The following is a 21,059-nucleotide window of genomic DNA, read 5'->3' as shown; positions in this document are numbered from 1 at the left end:
GGGCGAGAGGCATAAGTTACAGACCGAGTGTTGGTTAGTGTGGGGTATTTGAAATGGCAGTTCAGACAAAAGCGGAACAAAGTGTGTTTCATCAGCAGCACACTTTTCGGTTAGAGCTGATCGATGTGAAAAGCCCGAAGGCCACTGAGTTGAGTCGAGAGATTTGACGCAGAGGATTGTTTCTGTGCTCGAGACGGAATAACTACGTGATTGAGACAATACCGTGGAGAAGGGATTTACTGGTGAACCGAAGGGAACTGAAGACTATCTTGAACCAGCGTGCAAGAGAGTACATCCAAACCAGTGGGCTGAAAAAACAATATAATAATGGAGTAGATGCCCATGCACAATATCACGAGAGGAAGAATCACACAGTCTCGTGACTCGAAATAAACTTTTTTGAACAAAAACAACTTGCAATCACACGAGCCCATCACTATATGCCGGATTTATGCGAAGTATGTGTATCTACAGCCACACATGCCTCGAACACTTCCATTCTCATCGAGCCTCCTTCGCCTTCTCTACTCAATGCTCTCATGATATCTAGCATTTGTGATGTAGGATAACTTCCACTATGGCACCATCTTCTCCAGTGACGACCTCCTTTACAAGCAAGATCTTAATGCCTTCTGATAATGATTAAAGGCCATTAACCAACAGATACTACTCTCGAAATTCCACAGACATGGCTTTCCATAAGGTTTTTTCATGTTCTCACTTCTCTAACTTGTCTACAGGTACCTGGTGCCAATGTTCCTCTTCTTGTTTTGATTTTAGCTCTCAAATCATTGCAGATAATATATTCAAAGTGTACTGCAGATTAAGAGCAACTGAGAGGAATCCATAAATAAGCTTGGGCAGGTCCGTGCATTAAACGGAAGTTTGAAACCCACTTGTGAAGACTGAGGTAAGTGTACAGTAGACTGTGATGGCATAATGGATGCCCTACTCCTTTCCACCAAGTAAAGAACTTAAATGTTACCTTAGACAGTGAACTGTAGGAATGGCCAGTAGGCAGAAAGCACCTAATTGCAAGTTATTTTTGTCACTGGTTGTCAGAAAAAAGGTATATAATCCACTTTCATATGGAAAAAGAACACTCAAGTTAGGACTTTTTTACATTTAGGGCTGGTGTTAGCCAAGACCTTTTGGTTTTACTATGTAAAACATTATTGTATATAGGGGCTTTCAGCCACCTCTCTTCATCCATTGGTCAGTTGTTGTGTTGTTCAAGGACCCTTTTCCTGCCGGAACTGCAGCTTCACCATTATCCGATCCACAAATCCACCCACCGGGAAAGAACGCAACAACCTCAGATGCATTCCTCTCAACACCCGCTCCGCCCGCAAACATACCATCGAACTCTGGGACCTACTCGACTCAACCTCCCCAGACGTCGCCTTCCTGACAGAGACCTGGCTGAACCCCTCGTCTGCACCAGACATCGCCATAGCCATCCCGGATGGCTACAAGATCACTTGCAGAGACCGCACCAACGGAGTAGGAGGAGCCATCGCCATCGTCCACTGGAACACGCTCAGAGTCTCGACCAACACCGACGACACCCTCCGCACCACCGAACACCTGCACTTTGATGGAGCGAGCTTCAGAAATAATTTTATTCTAGCTTGTGATGTCATACTCTCATAACTTGAAATAATATATTAATGAGTGTTTGCATGATTTGTTATAATTAAACCAATCTAGAGTAAGATTCCACATCGTTATACAGGACTAATGTGCTTTATGTTGCATTTGCAAGTCTGTTTTGTAACACATGATTAATATTGTTTTGTCTGTTATGTCTGTCCTATTGTCTTTGTCACTATTAATATGCGGCTGATCATTCATGGCATGTGCTTTTTATATGTGCTTACATGTTTGTCCTATGTTGTGTTTGTCTGTCTGTGTATTATTTAATCATCTTTTTACTCTTTCAGAAACTTAAAGCTGGACACGATGAAGAATGGTAGATTTTAAATGTGCTGCTTTTCTGTGTGCTTCTGCTAGGTGACTTATACTAATGGGTTAACATTAGTTATGTAGGTTGAAAACAGAATGACTTTCATTACCTAAATTAATTATTGTTTTGTGTTTGTTTAAATAATAGTTTTTCTGGAAAGTGACGCGAGCTAAAAGTGTCGCAGTGACGCAAGCAGAAGTGGCGCAGAAAAAGCCTGCTGATGTTAACCCACAGGAGAACATATATTTTGAAAAAGGATGACAGGCTTATGAACTCTTATTATGAAAGCTTTGAAAAGGAACTGCTAAAGACGACTCTGTGGAGTGGTTTGGTTGTGCCACGGAAAGCTCAGAACGGACAGGCTCAAGGTTAAAAGGAAGAGACGTGACAGATTTTGTATTGCTTGAACATCTTTGCTACAAAATGTAGCAGACTAAGGAACTGTCGCCAGGACTTTGTGCATGAACAATGGCTCTGTGTAAAAGCCTGGTCTCGTGGTAGAAGATGTCACAGTTTACTGTGGCGTGAGCTGGTTTAGCCAATGGAGAGCCAGAATTCAGCTAATGGAATGTGAAAAATAGTTAGCTCAGCTTAACTTAGGGTATAAGAATAGGCTTTAGCCGCAGATTTTTTGGCTTACGCTTCTTGATTCCAGAGGGACGTGTTCTGCTGTCCGATGATTACACGTAAGGAAATGTAACTTTTTAAGACTTTGTTTTCAGGCGATGAGGGTAGAGACAGAGAGTTAGTTAGGATTTGGAAATGCTCTTTTCACTTATTTCTGCTAATGAATAATATTTTCTTGAATTAAGCTCTCTTTATAAATGCTGAATAAAACTTTCATATGACTTTTTCTAATGCTTGCTTAATAAAGTTCCAAATCTAAGTTCTCCTGAATATGTTTGAATAAACTTTTAAAATGACAAGCTGGTCTTGTTTATTGTAAAGAGTTCAATTTCAACATATAAGATCCATTCGCCTCATGATTCAGCTGCTCTGTTGTTTCTTATGGGCCTGGTTTTGATTGGTAAGTATGGTGGTAGATAGTGACATCATTTATGCAGAATTTTAGTAAGAGCGCTGGATCAATTTTGGTAGCTTCAGACGGTTCTATGTTGTTTTTCACATGCATGTTACATATATGTTGGTATATACATAGGATCAATGTTTAACAAATGTTGAGTTTTTGATTTTGTCAGATTGTTATATGTAGTATGTAATCTTTAAGGATTTTTCCAGCAGTGTGAAAAATTCCTGGTATGCCATGGCAAAGGTAGTGTGACTAGAAGAGTTACACAGTGCATTTGTCTGTTTCAAAATTGTGGTATAGAATATATCACGTGTTGTGGACGTACAAAACAAGTTTAGGGACTTTAGATTGCATGGTTGAATGTATAGTGAGGATTGCCTTTGAAATTGTAGCATTAAGCAGAGGGACCTGGTGAGCCTGTTTTAAAATTTTCTGTGAAAAGAGTAGTAGGATTTATCCAAGCTTGAGAGAAGGGTGAGATAGCGTCGTCTATTCTTATCAACGTTTGGACGTTTTCTATGGTTGGTTCAAGTCCTGCCAAGATTTTGTGTGTGTATGATTAGGGTTTTCTTGAAAGTGTGTGAATGATTGTAATCTGTTAGAAGGGTAGGGTAAGAATTACTCTATTGGCAATTGAGACTATTCTGTGAGAATAGCGTCGTCTATTCCACATTGAGGATACTTGAATGAATGTATAAAACTCTCTCTTTGTTAGAGAAACAGACAAATGGTTTCCTTTATGTAGTTATTAATTGCGTTTTTAAAAAAGTAATTGGAAAGTGTTTTAAACCCTTCTGGGTAAAGTAAAGGCATTGAAAGGTGTTTTGCGCTATTTAAATACCTTCAAAAAGCATTGCGCGCTATTTTAAATCATTGAAAAGTGCCCCGATCGAAAATTGTGAGGGAGGGGCTGATTTAGGAGTGAGAGCGTGTGGGGAGAGCCTGCAGCCGCAGCTGCTGTATACGTCAGAGCCCGCCGCGCTCTGATTGGTTAATGTGCCTGGAGTGTTAGAACAAAGCAGCGCTCTCATTGGCTGAGGTGCGAGTAATATTTTAAAGTGGTTCCTGGCTTTTGTGGATGTTTCCCGATCTATTGATTTAAGTTGATTATATGCATATCGCGCGTGGCGAGCGTTGTGTTGCTTGGAGCGCGAGGAGAGACTATAGCAGCAGCAGTGACAAAATAGCTAAAGCCGTGTGGTAATTGGCTGAGCTTACAGGGGCGGCGCGCTGATTGGCTGGAGCGCGGTGCTGTGATTAGCTTGAGCACGTTGTTGGTATTCTGTATTCTGTGAGCAGAATATAATGAGCAGTGGATCAGTTTCCGTTGAAATTGCGCTGTCCTATGAGAGTGTGGAGCATTTTGTGAAGGAGGGGGGCTGCTAGGAGCGAGTGGGAGAGCTGTCAGCTGCAGCGGCTGTCTACGTCAGCCGCCGCGCTCCCATTGGTAGAAAGGCCGTCGCGTCATAAGAGAGCCGCGCTGTGATTGGGCGAGGCTCTCTCAGCCGCGCTCTGATTGGGCGAGGCTCTCCCATTGGGTATTGCTTGGTCTTGTTTCACGGAGGAGCCGCGCACCTGATTGGTCAGAGCTTCGTATTGTTATTGTTGGACTTCTTCTTCTCTTAGAAGGAGTGCTGGGCGCTGGGTCTAGAGCGATAGTGGAATCGCGCTACATTTGCAGAGTTACATTTGCGAGTTTTAATTTTGATCAGGGGGGCTTGGTTGAGGTTTGTGTCCTGGTTGGCTGGGGACGCCGCAGCGTCATAGAAAGGCCGCGACCGGATTGGTTGAGGCTCGGTCGGTACTGTGGTTGGCTGAGCATTTTAGCAGCCGCGCGCTGATTGGCTCAGGCATTTGTTGTGCTGATGCATATTGTTTACCTTTTGCCGAGTGTTTGATTTTCTACGCAAGGAATGCCCAGAACTTCGTTTTTAATATTTGATCGTTTTTAATATTTACCACAACATTAGAAAGCGGAATTTGTTATAAATTAGTTAACAACACAGCAGGTACCCTGATTAGGACAACAGCAGCAAAGGTGACTTATTATTATATATATATTATTACAAAATTAGGTAAAAACAATTGCCATTAAGGTTGCAAATAAAATTATATTATTAACAGCACTGTACATTAGAAAAGCCATCAAGGTCTTTGATAGCACAGCATTGTATACTAGAAAGGCCACTAAAGAAGGAATAACATCAACAGTATTGTGGTATTGTGTCACAAAACGAAATTGGTAATTTGTGATAATCATATCTAATTAAGTCAAGGGGGAAAACGAAAGATCATGCAGCATAATTAAATAATTAAATATTACTGAGCCTTTTTGCTGGCTGCTGTATTAATCATTGGTGTGATTATAGTGTTCCACAAAGCTGCATATAATTTATTGACAGCAGAGTAGCAGCAATTCATTACTAAATAGACAAAGTGCATTAGGAGATTGCGCTGTGTTCAAGGTGGTGCACGCAGAAATATTATTTTTTAAAATATCCAGCTTTGTCCTTAATCTTGATTTATTAGTTAGATTACTTACTGCCATTAGTGATTTTTGTGTGTTAGTTAGCTAGTGTCATAAGGTTAATAAGGTAAATACATGTTTTATTTGGATTAATTTTAATAAAGGTGAGTATTTTAAATTATGGATAATTATTATCCAAAGAAGAGGAAAACGTTTTTCTCCTATCAGAAAATGAAAAATGTATTTAAAAAGGTTAAAAAGGTTGTTGCTACATGTGAGAGCAAATTAATGAATAAACAGGTGAGTAATGAAGTAACTAGTAAGCATAATAAAAATACAGATTTAAACAACACATATTCTGAAAGAATACCACCTCCCCCAAAAGAAATCATTTTTAATGAAAATTCGATTCCCAAATTAGCGAATGTAAATAATAAACATGTCAGAGAAGAATTTATTGATCAGTGTAAAAATTATGTTGTAAATAAAGAACAGGACAGAAATAAAAGCAGATCCCCAGAACAGATTAATGTGACGCCAAGAAAGCAGATTAATGTAAAGCCAAGAGTCTCAGTTCAGATTAATGGAGTCCAGGCCCAGACCCTTTCTCAAGGTGTCACAACAGGTAGGTATGATGAGATGCCTAGTACTTCTGAAATTAATATTCCTGATCATGTAAATTCTACAAATGATTTAATGGAGCAGTTAACGTCAGACATAGAAGCAGTGACAGTTCCTGTGACAATTGGACCTGTTCCCCCAGTGCTTAGAAAAGAAGAAACTAGTCGCACAGTGAATTCTGAAATTCAAAAGTTTGCTGAAAAACTTTATTCTAATGTACCTGAAAATGAGCTAGTAATGATTCCAACTCAGCAAGAGAAAGTGATGACTCTAGTTTCACCTAGTGAAAACTCTGACGTTGACCTGATTGACCTGACACAGCATGGTGAGTACAAATTACTGGATAATACAATCAGTACAGACAGATTAAAAAGATTACAGGATGATGAGGACATGGAAGGCTTGAACAATACAGGTAGGATTGCCTCTGTCCATATAAAAGATTTAATTTGGGTTTTGAGAAAAAGGGGTAGTCTGAAAAAATGGAAGACAAAATGGACGAAGAAAAAAGAAAAGGAAAAAGCAACTTTAGCTTTTGTAGGAGAGTGTATAAATCCACAGATGCAGAATGAGATAAATCAGCAGCAACAGTTACTGAATGAACAGCTACAAATTCAGCAACAGGTGGTGATTCAGCAGAATGAGATACCTCTGCCGCCATTTCCAAATTATGTTCAGAAATATAATACAGATACAGGATTCAGTGGAGATGATACTGAGTGGTATTGGGTCCCAATGCACCCAGAGAGTCAAATAATTTTTGCTTTCAGGTTCCAAGAGAAAATTCCCAGACAGGTAACTACTGAGAGAAATAAAATGATTGAGGCAATGGAATTCCCAAAGACACAAAAACAGGTAAGAATGTTCCTAGACATGGTTGGTTACTGTTGCCAATGGATTAATGGTTTCTCAGTAATTATGAGGCCATTGCAAAGTCTGACTAAAGCAGATGTAAAAGACCAAATTGTCCTGACAGAAATCAAACTTGAGGCCTTTGAGCATTTTAAAAAGAGTTTGTGTGAAGCTCCTGTTCAGGGCATTCTAGACTTCAATAAAGAAATTCAGCTTCTTGATCAAATAGCAGTGATAAAATGTGCTGCAAATGGAAAGAAAAATTATTATGTCTCAAAAGGCAATGAGCACGCAGGTACCATTGTTAAGTTCTGTGCTCAGGAGAGGGTTGCAATCAATGGGGAAAAATTCAATGAACATGTTTCAAGCATCCTCATACTAATCTTTGCAATTCAGACATGGCAAAAATTAAAACAATTACAAGATGAGGCACATGATGAGGAGAAAAACACATGGTTCAAAGAAGTTTACAAAGATGGTGGACCTATTATGCCCAATTGCATGATTGCTGACATGGCACGGATGTACCATGGTCCAGGTCACTTAGCAAGGGACACAATAATTCGACTGTTCAGGGAAACATGTCTGAAAAACAATCCAGATCAAAAGACATTTGAGAGTTTGGGAACCATAGGCCGGGAGGGTGGTTCATTTGCAAAAATTCAAATAGATTTCTTTGAAATGCCCCAACATAACAAACTGAGATATGTCCTAGTCATCATTTGTTTACTTTCAAAATGGTTAGAAGCTTTTCCAACAAGAAAGAATGATACAGTTTCTGTATTCCATCAGCTGGGAACAGATGTGGAAAAGGAGCAGGCTCATGATCTATTGCCAAGAGACTTGGTCAGAACAAAGGTTCATCGGAGGAGAAACTGTCTAGTACCCAGGTGGCAGAAAGCAAGACAGGTGATACTAGTCACAACAGATACTGGATGGATGCATATCAGTCATACCGTTTGTGTACTTGCACCTGATAACGCTGATGAAGATAGTGTCAACATTATAACTGATTCAGACTCAGAAGGAGAACAAGAAAATCCAGATCTTGAAGATCGACAAGATGGTCGACATCTGGATGATGATGTCAATGTGAATGAAACATTGAATGAAGAAGATCTAGAGATTGTGATTCTAGATTCAGAAAATGATGAAAATCTGATAGAAAAAGAATGTCAAGGAAAAGAAGAAGATTCAGAAGCAGAAGACTCTTGAGCAAGACGAAAATCTAATCCAGGAGATTGAAAGGCAAAGGAGTAGCTCTGTATCCAGGAACAAGAATCTTGAAACTGGGAAGCTAAAGGTGATCCCTGAAGAAGAGGAAGAATTACCAAGTACCAGCTGTAAGGATGATGTTCCTAACAGAGTGAAGCTGCCGAGTAAAGAAGTTCCTAGGTACAGATTTAAAGTCTCAGAAACAAATACAGATGGGAGTGATGAAGAGTCTGAAATAAGAAAATTCAGAAAAAGGGCTTGGAAAGCTGAATATAAAGAAAACAAGCCTAAGAAGAAACTATTGAGAAAAGGTGATGTCTGGCCTAAAGATTTAAAGTTCAAATTCGAAGTGTCAAGTCAGAAGAGTGATTCAGACAAAAAAGAGCAAGCTGGAGAAAACATTGAAATGATTACCAGGAAGAGCAAAAGACCATTGAGACCAAATGTAAAATACAAGTCTCCAGAATGGGCCTACATAACTATCCCTCCAATAGTTGAGGAGCGCAGTAGCAGTCAAAATGGTGACAATGACTAGGTTTAGTTTCTTTAAGTTGAGGTTTATTTTTGGCATAAGGCTGAAGAAATTATGTTAGGGTGACACAAGGTCGAAGAAATTGTGTTAGCTGGAAACACTTTTATGTAAGACGCAAGGTCGAAGAAAACATGTTTTAGAAAAAAAAAAGAGGGGGTATATACTATGTACTAATTTTTCAAAAATTTTCAAAAATTTACTTTTTGTTTTTTTTGTTTTGTTTTATAATACTCAGATTGATATTTGTTTTGTTGGTGCAATTCAAAATGTAGTTATGCAATTCAAAATGTTGATACCTAAATTCATTGGGGGTTGGGGATTCAAAGGTGGAAAGGATCCAACTTAGCTGAATAAAGAAAGGGTAAAGGATATAGAATTAGGGTAAAGGATATAGAATTAGTAGGATGTAAGACTCAATACTCATTATGAGAGTTGCAGAAATATAGATGAAATTAGAGTTTAAGTACTAATCCTGAGTAAGCCTGAAACATGTTCAATAGATAAAAATTTTAAGTAACATTTTTGGGTGTTGTTTGGTGATTTTGAAATCACCAGATGAGGGAGTTGATGGAGCGAGCTTCAGAAATAATTTTATTCTAGCTCGTGATGTCATACTCTCATAACTTGAAATAATATATTAATGAGTGTTTGCATGATTTGTTATAATTAAACCAATCTAGAGTAAGATTCCACATCATTATACAGGACTAATGTGCTTTATGTTGCATTTGCAAGTCTGTTTTGTAACACAAGATTAATATTGTTTTGTCTGTTATGTCTGTCCTATTGTCTTTGTCACTATTAATATGCGGCTGATCATTCATGGCATGTGCTTTTTATATGTGCTTACATGTTTGTCCTATGTTGTGTTTGTCTGTGTATTATTTAATCATCTTTTTACTCTTTCAGAAACTTAAAGCTGGACACGATGAAGAATGGCAGATTTTAAATGTGCTGCTTTTCTGTGTGCTTCTGCTAGGTGACTTATACTAATGGGTTAACATTAGTTATGTAGGTTGGAAACAGAATGACTTTCATTACCTGAATTAATTATTGTTTTGTGTTTGTTTAAATAATAGTTTTTCTGGAAAGTGACGCGAGCTAAAAGTGGCGCAGTGACGCAAGCAGAAGTGGCGCAGAAAAAGCCTGCTGATGTTAAGCCACAGGAGAACATATATTTTGAAAAAGGATGACAAGCTTATAAACTCTTATTATGAAAGCTTTGAAAAGGAACTGCTAAAGACGACTCTGTGGAGTGGTTTGGTTGTGCCACGGAAAGCTCAGAACGGACAGGCTCAAGGTTAAAAGGAAGAGACGTGACAGATTTTGTATTGCTTGAACATCTTTGCTACAAAATGTAGCAGACTAAGGAACTGTCGCCAGGACTTTGTGCATGAACAATGGCTCTGTGTAAAAGCCTGGTCTCGTGGTGGAAGATGTCACAGTTTACTGTGGCGTGAGCTGGTTTAGCCAATGGAGAGCCAGAATTCAGCTAATGGAATGTGAAAAATAGTTAGCTCAGCTTAATTTAGGGTATAAGAATAGGCTTTAGATGCAGATTTTTTGGCTTACGCTTCTTGATTCCAGAGGGACGTGTTCTGCTGTCCGATGATTACACGTAAGGAAATGTAACTTTTTAAGACTTTGTTTTCAGGCGATGAGGGTAGAGACAGAGAGTTAGTTAGGATTTGGAAATGCTCTTTTCACTTATTTCTGCTAATGAATAATATTTTCTTGAATTAAGCTCTCTTTATAAATGCTGAATAAAACGTTTATATGACTTTTTCTAATGCTTGCTTAATAAAGTTCCAAATCTAAGTTCTCCTGAATATGTTTGAATAAACTTTTAAAATGACAAGCTGGTCTTGTTTATTGTAAAGAGTTCAATTTCAACATATAAGATCCATTCGCCTCATGATTCAGCTGCTCTGTTTCTTATGGGCCTGGTTTTGATTGGTAAGTATGGTGGTAGATAGTGACATCATTTATGCAGAATTTTAGTAAGAGCGCTGGATCAATTTTGGTAGCTTCAGACGGTTATATGTTGTTTTTGACATGCATGTTACATATATGTTGGTATATACATAGGATCAATGTTTAACAAATGTTGAGTTTTTGATTTTGTCAGATTGTTATATGTAGTATGTAATCTTTAAGGATTTTTCCAGCAGTGTGAAAAATTCCTGGTATGCCATGGCAAAGGTAGTGTGACTAGAAGAGTTACACAGTGCATTTGTCTGTTTCAAAATTGTGGTATAGAATATATCACGTGTTGTGGACGTACAACACAAGTTTAGGGACTTTAGATTGCATGGTTGAATGTATAGTGAGGATTGCCTATGAAATTGTAGCATTAAGCAGAGGGACCTGGTGAGCCTGTTTTAAAACTTTCTGTGAAAAGAGTAGTAGGATTTATCCAAGCTTGAGAGAAGGGTGAGATAGCGTCGTCTATTCTTATCAACGTTTGGACGTTTTCTATGGTTGGTTCAAGTCCTGCCAAGATTTCGTGCGTGTATGATTAGGGTTTTCTTGAAAGTGTGTGAATGATTGTAATCTGTTAGAAGGGTAGGGTAAGAATTACTCTATTGGCAATTGAGACTATTCTGTGAGAATAGCGTCATCTATTCCACATTGAGGATACTTGAATGAATGTATAAAACTCTCTCTTTGTTAGAGAAACAGACAAATGGTTTCCTTTATGTAGTTATTAATTGCGTTTTTAAAAAAGTTATTTGAAAGTGTTTTAAACCCTTCTGGGTAAAGTAAAGGCATTGAAAGGTGTTTTGCGCTATTTAAATACCTTCAAAAAGCATTGCGCGCTATTTTAAATCATTGAAAAGTGCCCCGATCGAAAAGTGTGAGGGAGGGGCTGATTTAGGAGTGAGAGCGTGTGGGGAGAGCCTGCAGCCGCAGCTGCTGTATACCTCAGAGCCCGCCACGCTCTGATTGGTTAATGTGCCTGGAGTGTTAGAACAAAGCAGCGCTCTCATTGGCTGAGGTGCGAGTAATATTTTAAAGTGGTTCCTGGCTTTTGTGGATGTTTCCCGATCTATTGATTTAAGTTGATTATATGCATATCGCGCGTGGCGAGCGCTGTGTTGCTTGGAGCGCGAGGAGAGACTATAGCAGCAGCAGTGACAAAATAGCTACAGCCGTGTGGTAATTGGCTGAGCTTACAGGGGCGGCGCGCTGATTGGCTGGAGCGCGGTGCTGTGATTAGCTTGAGCACGTTGTTGGTATTCTGTATTCTGTGAGCAGAATATAATGAGCAGTGGATCAGTTTCCGTTGAAATTGCGCTGTCCCATGAGAGTGTGGAGCATTTTGTGAAGGAGGGGGGCTGCTAGGAGCGAGTGGGAGAGCTGTCAGCTGCAGCAGCTGTCTACGTCAGCCGCCGCGCTCCCATTGGTAGAAAGGCCGTCGCGTCATAAGAGAGCCGCGCTGTGATTGGGCGAGGCTCTCTCAGCCGCGCTCTGATTGGGCGAGGCTCTCCCATTGGGTATTGCTTGGTCTTGTGTCACGGAGGAGCCGCGCACCTGATTGGTTGGTGACGCGTGGTGTCACGAGAGGAGCTGCGACCTGATTGGTCAGAGCTTCGTATTGTTATTGTTGGACTTCTTCTTCTCTTAGAAGGAATGCTGGGCGCTGGCTCTAGAGCGATAGTGGAATCGCGCTACATTTGCAGAGTTACATTTGCGAGTTTTAATTTTGATTAGGGGGGCTTGGTTGAGGTTTGTGTCCTGGTTGGCTGGGGACGCCGCAGCGTCATAGAAAGGCCGCGACCGGATTGGTTGAGGCTCGGTCGGTACTGTGGTTGGCTGAGCATTTTAGCAGCCGCGCGCTGATTGGCTCAGGCATTTGTTGTGCTGATGCATATTGTTTACCTTTTGCCGAGTGTTTGATTTTCTACGCAAGGAATGCCCAGAACTTCGTTTTTAATATTTGATCGTTTTTAATATTTACCACAACATTAGAAAGCGGAATTTGTTATAAATTAGTTAACAACACAGCAGGTACCCTGATTAGGACAACAGCAGCAAAGGTGACTTATTATTATATATATATTATTACAAAATTAGGTAAAAACAATTGCCATTAAGGTTGCAAATAAAATTATAGCATTAACAGCACTGTACATTAGAAAAGCCATCAAGGTCTTTGATAGCACAGCATTGTATACTAGAAAGGCCACTAAAGAAGGAATAACATCAACAGTATTCTGGTATTGTGTCACAAAACGAAATTGGTAATTTGTGATAATCATATCTAATTAAGTCAAGGGGGAAAACGAAAGATCATGCAGCATAATTAAATAATACTGAGCCTTTTTGCTGGCTGCTGTATTAATCATTGGTGTGATTATAGTGTTCCACAAAGCTGCATATAATTTATTGACAGCAGAGTAGCAGCAATTCATTACTAAATAGACAAAGTGCATTAGGAGATTGCGCTGTGTTCAAGGTGGTGCACGCAGAAATATTATTTTTTAAAATATCCAGCTTTGTCCTTAATCTTGATTTATTAGTTAGATTACTTACTGCCATTAGTGATTTTTGTGTGTTAGTTAGCTAGTGTCATAAGGTTAATAAGGTAAATAAATTTTTTATTTGGATTAATTTTAATAAAGGTGAGTATTTTAAATTATGGATAATTATTATCTAAAGAAGAGGAAAACGTTTTTCTCCTATCAGAAAATGAAAAATGTATTTAAAAAGGTTAAAAAGGTTGTTGCTACATGTGAGAGCAAATTAATGAATAAACAGGTGAGTAATGAAGTAACTAGTAAGCATAATAAAAATACAGATTTAAACAACACATATTCTGAAAGAATACCACCTCCCCCAAAAGAAATCATTTTTAATGAAAATTCGATTCCCAAATCAGCGAATGTAAATAATAAACATGTCAGAGAAGAATTTATTGATCAGTGTAAAAATTATGTTGTAAATAAAGAACAGGACAGAAATAAAAGCAGATCCCCAACAGATTAATGTGACGCCAAGAAAGCAGATTAATGTAAAGCCAAGATTCTCAGTTCAGATTAATGGAGTCCCAGCCCAGACCCTTTCTCAAGGTGTCACAACAGGTAGGTATGATGAGATGCCTAGTACTTCTGAAATTAATATTCCTGATCATGTAAATTCTACAAATGATTTAATGGAGCAGTTAACGTCAGACATAGAAGCAGTGACAGTTCCTGTGACAATTGGACCTGTTCCCCCAGTGCTTAGAAAAGAAGAAACTAGTCGCACAGTGAATTCTGAAATTCAAAAGTTTGCTGAAAAACTTTATTCTAATGTACCTGAAAATGAGCTAGTAATGATTCCAACTCAGCAAGAGAAAGTGATGACTCTAGTTTCACCTAGTGAAAACTCTGACGTTGACCTGATTGACCTGACACAGCATGGTGAGTACAAATTACTGGATAATACAATCAGTACAGACAGATTAAAAAGATTACAGGATGATGAGGACATGGAAGGCTTGAACAATACAGGTAGGATTGCCTCTGTCCATATAAAAGATTTAATTTGGGTTTTGAGAAAAAGAGGTAGTCTGAAAAAATGGAAGACAAAATGAACGAAGAAAAAAGAAAAGGAAAAAGCAACTTTAGCTTTTGTAGGAGAGTGTATAAATCCACAGATGCAGAATGAGATAAATCAGCAGCAACAGTTACTGAATGAACAGCTACAAATTCAGCGACAGGTGGTGATTCAGCAGAATGAGGTACCTCTGCCGCCATTTCCAAATTATGTTCAGAAATATAATACAGATACAGGATTCAGTGGAGATGATACTGAGTGGTATTGGGTCCCAATGCACCCAGAGAGTCAAATAATTTTTGCTTTCAGGTTCTAAGAGAAAAATTCCCAGACAGGTAACTATTGAGAGAAATAAAATGATTGAGGCAATGGAATTCCCAAAGACACAAAAACAGGTAAGAATGTTCCTAGACATGGTTGGTTACTGTTGCCAATGGATTAATGGTTTCTCAGTAATTATGAGGCCATTGCAAAGTCTGACGAAAGCAGATGTAAAAGACCAAATTGTCCTGACAGAAATCAAACTTGAGGCCTTTGAGCATTTTAAAAAGAGTTTGTGTGAAGCTCCTGTTCAGGGCATTCTAGACTTCAATAAAGAAATTCAGCTTCTTGATCAAATAGCAGTGATAAAATGTGCTGCAAATGGAAAGAAAAATTATTATGTCTCAAAAGGCAATGAGCACGCAGGTACCATTGTTAAGTTCTGTGCTCAGGAGAGGGTTGCAATCAATGGGGAAAAATTCAATGAACATGTTTCAAGCATCCTCATACTAATCTTTGCAATTCAGACATGGCAAAAATTAAAACAATTACAAGATGAGGCACATGATGAGGAGAAAAACACATGGTTCAAAGAAGTTTACAAAGATGGCGGACCTATTATGCCCAATTGCATGATTGCTGACATGGCACGGATGTACCATGGTCCAGGTCACTTAGCAAGGGACACAATAATTCGACTGTTCAGGGAAACATGTCTGAAAAACAATCCAGATCAAAAGACATTTGAGAGTTTGGGAACCATAGGCCGGGAGGGTGGTTCATTTGCAAAAATTCAAATAGATTTCTTTGAAATGCCCCAACATAACAAACTGAGATATGTCCTAGTCATCATTTGTTTACTTTCAAAATGGTTAGAAGCTTTTCCAACAAGAAAGAATGATACAGTTTCTGTATTCCATCAGCTGGGAACAGATGTGGAAAAGGAGCAGGCTCATGATCTATTGCCAAGAGACTTGGTCAGAACAAAGGTTCATCGGAGGAGAAACTGTCTAGTACCCAGGTGGCAGAAAGCAAGACAGGTGATACTAGTCACAACAGATACTGGATGGATGCATATCAGTCATACCGTTTGTGTACTTGCACCTGATAACGCTGATGAAGATAGTGTCAACATTATAACTGATTCAGACTCAGAAGGAGAACAAGAAAATCCAGATCTTGAAGATCGACAAGATGGTCGACATCTGGATGATGATGTCAATGTGAATGAAACATTGAATGAAGAAGATCTAGAGATTGTGATTCTAGATTCAGAAAATGATGAAAATCTGATAGAAAAAGAATGTCAAGGAAAAGAAGAAGATTCAGAAGCAGAAGACTCTTGAGCAAGACGAAAATCTAATCCAGGAGATTGAAAGGCAAAGGAGTAGCTCTGTATCCAGGAACAAGAATCTTGAAACTGGGAAGCTAAAGGTGATCCCTGAAGAAGAGGAAGAATTACCAAGTACCAGCTGTAAGGATGATGTTCCTAACAGAGTGAAGCTGCCGAGTAAAGAAGTTCCTAGGTACAGATTTAAAGTCTCAGAAACAAATACAGATGGGAGTGATGAAGAGTCTGAAATAAGAAAATTCAGAAAAAGGGCTTGGAAAGCTGAATATAAAGAAAACAAGCCTAAGAAGAAACTATTGAGAAAAGGTGATGTCTGGCCTAAAGATTTAAAGTTCAAATTCGAAGTGTCAAGTCAGAAGAGTGATTCAGACAAAAAAGAGCAAGCTGGAGAAAACATTGAAATGATTACCAGGAAGAGCAAAAGACCATTGAGACCAAATGTAAAATACAAGTCTCCAGAATGGGCCTACATAACTATCCCTCCAATAGTTGAGGAGCGCAGTAGCAGTCAAAATGGTGACAATGACTAGGTTTAGTTTCTTTAAGTTGAGGTTTATTTTTGGCATAAGGCTGAAGAAATTATGTTAGGGTGACACAAGGTCGAAGAAATTGTGTTAGCTGGAAACACTTTTATGTAAGACGCAAGGTCGAAGAAAACATGTTTTAGAAAAAAAAGAGGGGGTATATACTGTGTGCTAATTTTTCAAAAATTTTCAAAAATTTACTTTTTTTTTTTGTTTTATAATACTCAGATTGATATTTGTTTTGTTGGTGCAATTCAAAATGTAGTTATGCAATTCAAAATGTTGATACCTAAATTCATTGGGGGTTGGGGATTCAAAGGTGGAAAGGATCCAACTTAGCTGAATAAAGAAAGGGTAAAGGATATAGAATTAGGGTAAAGGATATAGAATTAGTAGGATGTAAGACTCAATACTCATTATGAGAGTTGCAGAAATATAGATGAAGTTAGAGTTTAAGTACTAATCCTGAGTAAGCCTGAAACATGTTCAATAGATAACATTTTTAAGTAAAATATGTGGGTGTTGTTTGGTGATTTTGAAATCACCAGATGAGGGAGTTGATGGAGCGAGCTTCAGAAATAATTTTATTCTAGCTCGTGATGTCATACTCTCATAACTTGAAATAATATATTAATGAGTGTTTGCATGATTTGTTGTAATTAAACCAATCTAGAGTAAGATTCCACATCATTATACAGGACTAATGTGCTTTATGTTGCATTTGCAAGTCTGTTTTGTAACACAAGATTAATATTGTTTTGTCTGTTATGTCTGTCCTATTGTCTTTGTCACTATTAATATGCGGCTGATCATTCATGGCATGTGCTTTTTATATGTGCTTACATGTTTGTCCTATGTTGTGTTTGTCTGTCTGTGTATTATTTAATCATCTTTTTACTCTTTCAGAAACTTAAAGCTGGACACGATGAAGAATGGTAGATTTTAAATGTGCTGCTTTTCTGTGTGCTTCTGCTAGGTGACTTATACTAATGGGTTAACATTAGTTATGTAGGTTGGAAACAGAATGACTTTCATTACCTGAATTAATTATTGTTTTGTGTTTGTTTAAATAATAGTTTTTCTGGAAAGTGACGCGAGCTAAAAGTGGCGCAGTGACGCAAGCAGAAGTGGCGCAGAAAAAGCCTGCTGATGTTAAGCCACAGGAGAACATATATTTTGAAAAAGGATGACAAGCTTATGAACTCTTATTATGAAAGCTTTGAAAAGGAACTGCTAAAGACGACTCTGTGGAGTGGTTTGGTTGTGCCACGGAAAGCTCAGAACGGACAGGCTCAAGGTTAAAAGGAAGAGACGTGACAGATTTTGTATTGCTTGAACATCTTTGCTACAAAATGTAGCAGACTAAGGAACTGTCGCCAGGACTTTGTGCATGAACAATGGCTCTGTGTAAAAGCCTGGTCTCGTGGTGGAAGATGTAACATTTTACTGTGGCGTGAGGTGGTTTAGCCAATGGAGAGCCAGAATTCAGCTAATGGAATGTGAAAAATAGTTAGCTCAGCTTAATTTAGGGTATAAGAATAGGCTTTAGCTGCAGATTTTTTGGCTTACGCTTCTTGATTCCAGAGGGACGTGTTCTGCTGTCCGATGATTACACGTAAGGAAATGTAACTTTTTAAGACTTTGTTTTCAGGCGATGAGGGTAGAGACAGAGAGTTAGTTAGGATTTGGAAATGCTCTTTTCACTTATTTCTGCTAATGAATAATATTTTCTTGAATTAAGCTCTCTTTATAAATGCTGAATAAAACTTTTATATGACTTTTTCTAATGCTTGCTTAATAAAGTTCCAAATCTAAGTTCTCCTGAATACGTTTGAATAAACTTTTAAAATGACAAGCTGGTCTTGTTTATTGTAAAGAGTTCAATTTCAACATATAAGATCCATTCGCCTCACGATTCAGCTGCTCTGTTGTTTCTTATGGGCCTGGTTTTGATTGGTAAGTATGGTGGTAGATAGTGACATCATTTATGCAGAATTTTAGTAAGAGCGCTGGATCAACTTCCAGATCCACACCGATCCCAACACCACCCTCAGAGGAACCCTCATCTACAGACTCCCTCCCGAGTCCCGACCACAGTTCAACGACTCAATCGCCGACTTCGTCAGCTCACACGCCCTCGCCTCCATGGACTACATCCTCCACTGGGACCTGAACTTCCACCCCGAGAACAACAATGACACAAACTCCACGACCCTGATCGACAACCTCGGACTTAGACAACTCGTCACACCACCCACCCACTCCGCCGGCCACACGCTTGACCCCATCTTCTCTGCAAGCACCCACGTCTCTTTCAACCATACCACCGAACTCCACTGGACCAACCATCGCTGCATCCACTTCACCTTCCAGAAACCCATCACGCACCACTGCACCCTACAGATCCCCCGCCGCTGCTGGAGCAAAGTCACCAAAGACCAGCTAACCACCACCCTCGTCCGGAAGCCCACCCGCTGACCCCACCGACCCCGACACTGCTGCCCGCAACCTCAGACAGTGGATCGACAACTGCGCCAACACCGTCGCCCCGATCAAGAAACCATCCAATAGTCACCCCAGCAAGAAAGCCAGCTGGTTCACTAAGGACCTCCAGGCCTCCTAACAATCCTGCCGAAAGCTAGAGAAGAGATGGCTTCTTGAACGGACACTGGACAGCTACACAGCCCACAAGAAAGCCACCTGAAGACACCATCACCTCATCAGATCTGCCAAAAGGGCTGCCTTCAAAGACCGCCTAGACAACAACTCACACAACAGCAAAGAGCTCTTAAGCATCGTGAAGGAACTCTCCAACAACAGCTCCAACAACGACGACATCCCACCCTCGCAGGACCTGTGCGACTCCCTTGCCATCTATTTCCATCTCAAGATCGCAGACATCCATGACCGCTTCAACGCCACGACTGCCCCGACAACCACTGAGACCTCCACCCCCACGACCACCACCCGCACCAACTGCCTGCTCTCCTGGACCAGCATAAGCGACGACGACACCATCAAAGTCATGAACACCATCCACTTCGGATCTCCGTCAGACCCATGCCCACACTACAACTTCTAAGAAACAAATTGGGTCTGGCGTGAAGCACAGTAAGGCTGCGCCCTATCAAGAAATCAACAAAACCATTTGCCAGTACTGTGCGATAAATGGCGACAAGTTACATTTGAAGAGCACTCAATTGCTCTATCAAGCTGACCACTTTTTCAGTCAATGACACTTTGAAACAAGAAGCTTCCAAGAGTTGTTTGTTTATTAAATTCGACTCTCAGTTTGACTATTTATTCAAATTTTGTTTTTTGTTTTTTCGATATATTTGTCGAAAAGATCATACAATATATACAACAATATACAATCAGTTGGGAGGAGAAACAAGTGAATGGGCAAGGGGAAGGTCAATAAAACATTTTAGACAACATTTAGACACTAGACGTACAATTAGACACTAGACAGCTGAAACATTAAGTAGTATACAAAGATTGGGGTTGGTAGAGGTGGCTGGCATTATTTTAAGCTATTTACAACAGAGCAACAATATTTTTTCATCGTCCTATAGTCAAGTTGTTGGTTTTTACTTTGGAACAAATGAAAAAGGTATAACTTTCTTTTTTTAGATCAATGAAATAATCAAGAATCTGATAAAGCTTTACAAAATTCAGCTCATTTAGTGCCAACGATTGGCCTCAATATTGTACAAAACAACCACTATAGTGGCGCCAACATTCAACTACCACCTCAATAGGTCGACGCGTTTCAAATCCTACATTGATATATAGGATTCTCTTCAGGACCAAACAAACTCAATCTGTGAAAAACAAATAAATGAAAAACTCTGTCAGTGAAACTAAAGAAAGACTCTCAACTCACACTCTACATCCATCCACTCTCAGTAAATTACCTGTCATTAATTTGACTGCATGTTTGGGCGTGGAGGTGTACTGAAAAGAAGTGAAACAATATGTTTCAGAATTTAAGCGCACAATTAATCGTTTTTTAGACACTATATGAAGGTCATGTGGGTACTTACAGAATAATATTGTAAAGTGTCCCCTTTCAACGTGTAACCAGGAAGTTAGCTTTTTCAATCCAAGGCGGTAAACGAGGGACGGGTTCGTCTCGTGATATAAATCTATAGTAAAAAACACAACGGATGAAATTACTCCGTCGTACTTTCTTGGAACCTACATGGCGAGCGGGAGAGCACATGCATGGCGTGCATCTCCGCTCGCGTTCAACTGGGAAATCGCGGGCGCTGTTTACCTGAGGCTGCGTCTTTCTCCTCCGGTCTGGGTCGCGGTCAATGGGAAAACGCGATACCCACTGGAGCGGAAACGCCTCTATTTACTACAGATTATTTCCGGGTTGCAGCAAGGGGACTCATGGGAATTGTAGTTTTGGTCAGCCGGAGGGCCCTCCGGCTCTTCATTCAGGCCGTGTGATTAACACGGAGATAAGGTGCCATAGTTATATACAGTATAGGCGCTGTCCAATATCAGCTTGGTCTTGTAGATTTATAAACTATATAATTCGGACATTTCGTTTAGACCTTGCGTGGTAGTATTAAATTTCAGGATTAGCATGGCTTCGCGTTGTCGCAATTTGGCCTCCACATCTCCGCCTCTCGGGTCAGGGTCAATTTTAGATATAACAGTCCATTTAAGATCGTGTTCACCGTGGAGC

Source organism: Lissotriton vulgaris, chromosome 12 (genome assembly GCF_964263255.1).
Source record: "Lissotriton vulgaris chromosome 12, aLisVul1.2, whole genome shotgun sequence".
NCBI lineage: Eukaryota > Metazoa > Chordata > Amphibia > Caudata > Salamandridae > Lissotriton > Lissotriton vulgaris.
Note: the sequence above shows the minus strand (reverse complement) of the source record.